This window comes from Phyllostomus discolor, chromosome 8 (genome assembly GCF_004126475.2).
Source record: "Phyllostomus discolor isolate MPI-MPIP mPhyDis1 chromosome 8, mPhyDis1.pri.v3, whole genome shotgun sequence".
NCBI classification, from domain to species: domain Eukaryota; kingdom Metazoa; phylum Chordata; class Mammalia; order Chiroptera; family Phyllostomidae; genus Phyllostomus; species Phyllostomus discolor.
This window is the reverse complement of record NC_040910.2, coordinates 42,414,068-42,421,399: the sequence shown is the minus strand read 5'-3', so window position 1 is coordinate 42,421,399 and position 7,332 is coordinate 42,414,068. Positions and strand designations below refer to the sequence as shown.

The 7,332-nt window shown below is 39.8% G+C and overlaps 1 non-coding gene across 1 annotated transcript; it reads right to left on the bottom strand.

The window, feature by feature from the left end:
- Positions 1-2,425: 2,425 nt before the first annotated feature.
- LOC114504459 lies at positions 2,426-2,607 on the bottom strand. The gene has a single exon (XR_003685224.1). It is a non-coding gene; the product is annotated as a U2 spliceosomal RNA (small nuclear RNA).
- Between the last annotated feature and the right edge of the window lie 4,725 nt (positions 2,608-7,332).

The window sequence follows — 7,332 nt, the reverse complement described above, 5'->3', positions numbered from 1 at the left end:
ACATGGGAGGGTACATACACTTGGGAGAAACTGTATAAATGATGTGGCTGTGGAAAGGCCTTCATCAGGAGCTGTGACTTGACTGGGGAGCACACACTGTGAAGAAACTATATGTGCAGTGACAGCAGTGAAAATATAAGCAGGAAGTTCCATCTGATGGTGCACATGAGAACCCATTCTGGGAAAAGTCCTACCAATGCCATGATTGTGGAAAAACCCTCGGTAGGGCCTCTAACCTGACTGCCCACAAGAGGGGACCTCCAGGAGAGATGGTGTACCAATGCAATGACTGTAGGAAACTTTGCAGTAGTCACTCATTCCATAGGAAACATGTGAGAACTCATAGTGAAGGGAAGCCTTAGGAATGGAAGTATGTGGGAAAGCGCCATCGACCTCTCAGGTGAATATCTTCAGTCTGGGGAAGACTTCTGCTGGGCCTTCACCTTCTGCACAAGGAACTTCAGAGTGGGAGAGAAACTTTACAAATATTGCAAATGTGGGCTTACTTTTTTTTAAAAAAAATCAAATCAGTGTCATATTCTTAAGTTGGAGATCTAATTCTTTAATTTTCAGTTTGTGTTTTTTAGTAAAAGCATTTAAGGCCATATATAGCCCTTTAAATACCCCTTTAGCAACATTACATGGGTTTTAAAAATAATTGTAATTAATTAATTTTTGGTGTCCTTCCATTTTTATTAAATGTACTAGACACTTAGGCACAGTGTGAGAATGGTTTATGTTTCATTTTCCAGCTTTTCTTTGAGGATATTCAGAGTTAATAAACCAAGCAATGCTGCTTCTAGGAATAAAGAAAAGGGACCCAGTGTGTCCTGTGGATTTTCTCTGTCTGTGACCACCATCCCAACGGCAAGCTTACCCCAAATCACAAGCAGTGCAGAGCTGCGGGGTTGAACTGACTGGAGTTCAGCAAACTGCACAACAGCCTTGGTTGGCTCTGGACCAAGGAGACATGCTCCTAGACTCCATTGAGAGAGGCTTCACCAATACACCAGTCACATTCATGTATTAGCTGCAATGTACAGTTTACAAAGACCTGGTGCTTCCAGAACAGGAGTGGTATAGGCCAGCTTGAGGCACTGAGTGTTGAAGCTGTTCCCTTCTTTGCTGGCAACTGCCTGGAGCCAGGCCTGCTTGCTCTGCATGTGCTGGGAAGACTCTAGCTCGTGCATGGTGGTCAGATTGAGTTGCACACCCTCTGCACATAGTGCTTGGGGTCCTGCTGCACCAAGACCTGAACCTGCTGCAGGGAGATGTTAAGATTGTCCAGGTAGAGCAGACCCATGGTGGCATTGCTTTTGGCCACTGCATTTGTTGAGTTACTCCTTAAAATTTTTGTAAAGAATCTGTGGGCTTCTGCAAAGTTATTCTGACCAAAAGTTCTGAAGGAAAGCTCTGTTTATTAACCCGTACAGCGCATCCAGTTACTTTCTTCACGTCTTGAAGATACTTTTCAGCTGTTTTTATGTCTCCAATCTGAAGGAAAATGCAGTGATGCACTGAGCAACCACAGCTCCTGCTCAGGGCGGTCCTGGATGACAGAGTGGCACCATCCAGCCAGCACATTGTCTCCGGGAGTGCACGCCTCACCCTGCACACACCGCTGCACAGCAGACCTGGACCTGAGGTCTCTTCCTACATGGAGTCAGTGAATATCCTCCTGTCATGAAGGCTATTTGAGGAACTGTGGTAGTTATTTAGGCCTGAGGGTCTCTCTGGTTCCACTTTGTAAGTAGCAACTAGTATTCCACCTAGACTTTCTCTATAATGCTTTCTTTCCTTTATCAGAAACAGGCAGTTTGCAGTGGAGCATGTCCCCTGGTCCAGGACAGGCCTCCACAGCTGCATGGAGGCTTAATCTGACCTGTCCACTTATGGTATGTGCTTTCTTCCACCGCCAAGACTAATGGTCAATTTTGAGATGATGATCACCTAGAAATTATGCTTATTCTTAGAGTGGTTGATTCCTGGAATTATCTGGGGCAGGCGGGTCTTCTCTACCAGGCTTTGTTTATAAGCAAAATTTATGTCCTCAACTGTAATTATGTCCTTGAAGAGCTGGTAATAGTCCACCATCCATACGGCCTGATTGTCCCAAAACTCGTACCAAGAATAATGGCTCTCAGAACAATTTGTTTCCAGTTAGTGGGACAAATGTTGATCTTGGCATAAGTCGAAAGCCTTTCTAAGTAAACGAAGTTACTATTGCAGTTAGCCATTAGCTGTGTAGCTCTGAAAATAGTATGAAAAAAATCTCTGTATAACTTTGGGTTTAGGATCTTGCTTAAAGTATTCCTTTGGAACCATTTCTCATATGAGTGGATATAATCTTTCATCAAAAATACTGTACAGTCTATTTCCAGCTCTTTTCTTTTCCTTTTTTTCCTTTTTTCTCTTTTTGTCCATGTGGGAGTGCACTGTTCCAGAGGTACTGAAATACTAGGCCCATGTACTTACAGCATGAACAGAGCAAGCTCCTATTCCATCTCCCTGCTCAAAAATCCATTTAATATGTTGTCCTCAGAGAGAGGACAAACTGGCAAGAACAGATATCTACACTTGATCTTAGCCAAAAGGCCGAGAAGCGATCTATCTCTGTTCTTTATGAGGAAATATTTCTAAGATCACATATTGGGCTGTGATTCTAAGAATAGGCTGGCTGGCTGGCTGACCCTGCTAGGAATACAGGTGAGCATGAGGTATACTTTTTAGTAGGGCACACTGGGAGTATGTGGTTTAAATAGTTGTTTCTCTGTTTCAGAATTGTTCAGAGAAATAGTATTTGCCCTTGGATGGTCAGAAGGGTTTGATTCTAAAGGCAATACTTTGGGCATCTCCCATTTGGTCATATGTGGAGCATGGTTGTCTTTGCAGGCTCCAAAATCCAACTCAGCAGGCTCCAGGGCAGCTGGGCAGGTGGAACTGTCACGGAATCCTTGGTCCCTGCCTCACAGACCTTACAGTCATTGTCAGCCTTCACTTGGCTGGATTGCTGGCCCAACTTGGGGCTGGCCTTGGGCTTCAGGTGACGAGTTAGTTTGTTCCCCATGAAGAGCCTTCTCTCCTTAGTGCTGTCACCAGCTTCACTCAGCAGTCCCCCTTTTCCCAACAATGCTGAAACCATGTGCTTAGCAGGGACCCATGAGCTGCTGGGTCCTGGACAGGGCTCAGTGCCTGGTTGTACCCCTGCCACCACTCTGCTGCTGCCTCCCTTGAGTTGGCTGGTCTGTAGTTAATTTTTAATCTGAGGTAACATTGGTTAATAACATTATATAAATTTCAGGTGTACAACCTTATAATTTGATATCTGTGTCCCCTATTGTGTGCTTACCACCAAAAATCTAGTTTCCACCCATTACCATGTATGGACCCCCTATTCCTATTTCCCCCTCTTGACCTCATGGTCTAAGATTTAAAATTTTGATTTAGTTCTAAATATTGTCTGATATCTCTTAGATGTAGTTTAACTCAGAGTGTCATTTTACTTTGAGCCCATCAAAATACAACTTCATTTAAATTTATCTGAACTCTCTCCTCCCGCCAAATTCTATAATGTTCACATATCTTCCTTTGTTTGGTGAGACACCCCATGTTTCCTCAGGTGTGTGGTCTCCCTCACAGTAATGAGCCAGTAAACTTGACTTTGTCACACTATAGGTTTTGTCCTTTGTGGTCTGTGGTTGATTGTGTTGGGACAATAATGTGCAGTTATAAATATGTTCTACTCTGTTGACTTCTAAAATGTTTACAAAATTCTTTTAAAATAGCTTCAAAAATATTTTCTTATCCACTATTGATATTTTACATAGGGGATCATAAGAGGTCCATTAATCCCTGGTAGATGTTCCTAGAATGCTAATCGAAAAGTCAGTTCCCATAAGTTGTTTCTGTGTGCATGCTTTTGTTTCTGGGACTTCCATTCTGTTCTAATCCATTTGTTAGTCCCTGCATTGGTATAGAACCATCTTTAATAATTTTATACTATTTCATAGTATCTGAGGGGCAGGTTCCTATGACATGTTTATCTTCAAGAGTGACTTGTCCTCTCTGTGCCTTTTATTTCTTCATATGCATTTAACAATAAGCTTGTAGAGTTCCACAAAAAATCATACTGGTATCATGTCTGTATTTAATTGAATCAGTGCCAGTAGAATCAACATTTTTATCTTATTAAATCTTTCAGACTATGAACTCAGTATCTGCATTTATTTAGGCATTCTTTAATATATTTCAGTAAAGTTTTATATCTTTTCCTATGAGGATCTGGCACATTTACTGTCAGATATCTTCCTAGGAACTCCATATTTTTTCATGTTTTTCATAAAATTATTTTTTCCCTAAATGCTATACAATTGACCCTTGAACAATGAGGGCGTCAGGAGCACTGACACCTACTCTGTGGAGTGAAAAATCTAGGTGAAGTTAGTCTGATAAACTTCATATGACTCTGGACTTCCCCAAACTGAACTCCAGTCATACCTCAGTATCTGTAGGAGATTGGTTCCAGGACTCTGTGGACACCCAAATCCACAGAGGCTCAAGTTCTTATAAAAAATGACAGACAGATGCATATAGTTGGCCCTCCATATCCATGGATTTCCTACTGTGGGCTGAAAACTGTATTTTGGTTGGATCTGTGGTTGTGAAATGGGGATATAGAGGGCTGACTGTGTACTTATTGAAAAAAATCTGCTAAAATGGTCAAATTCATAGAAGCATAGGGTACAATAGTGGTTTCCAGGGGTGAGGAGGTGAGGAAAATGGGGGGTTATTGTTCAATGGGCAGTTTAGTTGTGGGAGACCACTACTTTCTGGGGATCTGCTGCACAACACAGTGCCTGTATTAACAGTACAGGATTGTCCATTTCAGAGTTGGTTAAGAGGGTGAATCTCACGTTAAGTTCTCTTAACACACACCCCCCAACACACACACAAGAGACATGGAGAATTCTGGGAGGTGTCTCTTACCTTGATTATGGCAATAGTTTCATTGACATTTTCATATGTCCAAGCCCATCAAATTATATAAATTAAATATTTGCTGTTTTAATATTACCTCATTTAATTTTACCTCAACAAAGCTGTTTAAAAAAAACCTGCATATAAGTGGAACCTAGAGTTCAAACCTGTGTTGTTCAAAGGTCAACTGAATATTAAAAATGTAGCTTTTCTTTGTACAAATATATTTTTAATGTTTCTTGGATGCTAGAGATGAATGTCTATAAAAATTTACTAATCATTGTTGATACAAATTTGTGAACATTCTTTTTTAATGGATAGCACTTTGAAGACAAATATGATAAAATCTTTTCATCTTTGACCACATAATTTATGTTCAAAGTCAATTGATGAACTCCATGAAATGGCAGTTTGTGCTAATTGATGAATCACAATATTTTATAGTTAAATATATCTGTTCTTTTTATATTCCATATTTCTAAGAAGACCAAAAAGTCTTCAAATGTGTATTTCATATAGGTAATAATTTCTTTCACTATCTCTTAAAAACTATGTTTAATTTTATAATTTTGTGTCAAAACTTAATTTACACATAAAAATGCACCATTTTATTTTATTTATTGTTTTACTTTTATTGTTTATACTATTACAGTTGTCCCCATTTTCCTTGCCCTTTGCCCACCTCCCCCTGCCCCCCTCACCCTCCTGCCCTCTTGGCCATCATCACACTGTTGCCTGTGTCTATGGGTTAAGCATGTATGTAAAACACACCATTTTAAATATTCACCCCTATAATCATGACCCCAATTCAGATGCAAAACATATCTCTCATCCCAGAAAACATAAGTGGATTGATTTTGTCCAATGTTAACAAAGCTGTAGTTTCAATCCTGCACTTTCTAATTTGGTTCTTTTCCTTGTGTGCTTTAAAAGTCCTTTTGGACTTTTTGTGAAACATCGAATGGTTTTCTTTCATAGGCTTTGGCTACTTCAAACTAAATGAGGCTACATGTTTCTGGAGAAGGACTAGAAGTATATGTATTTTGCTGGTTCTCATAGATATTTCTCTTTGTTTGAGGAGTTCAGCTTGTAGCAAACCTGCTTCACTCTTATTTTAGTAACTCACACATAGACCTTTCTCTACAGATAATCATATCTACAAGTGAAGATTTTATTTGACCCATTTTGAATCCTTGTACCTTTCTCATGCTTTAGTTGCCTAACTGTACCTGGCTGTGGCTTAAACCCTATCAACCCAAAGTGGTATCAGGCACTCTTCTTCCTGACTTAAGGATCATTCTTTCCATATTTCACCTTTCAGTTTGGTGTCTGCTGTAGCCTTTTTGTGGACAACTTTATCAGGATAAGAAGGTTCCCTTCTTTGCCTAGGGTATTAGTGTTCTTTCTCATGAACAGATGTTGGGTTTTATCAAATGTTTGTTCCACATCTCCTGAAATGATAATATTTGTTCACTGGTGTATTTTGAAACCCCAAGAACAATGGTAGAAAACATTGCAGACACTCAATATGTATTTGTAGAATGAATGAATGAATGAATACATATAACTTTTATTCTTTAACATGTTTGTGTGACATGTTACTTTCATAGACTTTCCACTGTGAAATTAGACTTGCATTCCTGGATAACTTGGCCATCACTTATCTATTACACATCATCGATCCTAGTTTGCTAATATGGTAGGATTTTGCATCTTTGAGTGAGATTGGCCTGCAATTTTCCCCTCCTCATGCTGTCTTTTTTTATTGTTTCAAGAATATGCTAGTCTTGTCCTGACTGCTGTGGCTCACTGGGTTGGGCATCGTTCCACTAATGGAAAATTCACTAGTTGGATTCCAGGGCACATGTTTTGGTTGTGGCTGAGTGGGAGCGTGTGAGAAGCAACTGATCGATGTTTGTCTCACATATCAATGTTTCTCTCCCTCTCTTTCTGCCTCTCTCTCTAAAAATAAATAAAATCTTTTAAAAAAAGGATATGCTAGTTGTAGAAAAATTAGTTGGGGGAATTTTCCCAAATCCCATGACTTCACCTGGATTCACCAGTTGTCAATATTTTTGACAGTTTTATATCTTTCTTTGCTTGTGTATAACTTTCTTTTATAATGGCCATTACAGATATGTGACATCTTTAGTGTTTCTCTCGCTTCCTTTAGTATTCAGCATCCTTCTTTAGCATTTATCCTGAGAACAAAGCCATTGTCAGGAACTGGAAGATCTGAGATTTTCCCCTACTTGTAAGCTAACGTTTCATGGATGTTGACCAAAGACACTAGATGTCTGGGTCAGAGACCAAGGACTTTATTGGAAACATTACATGTTTATAGCGGGAAACATA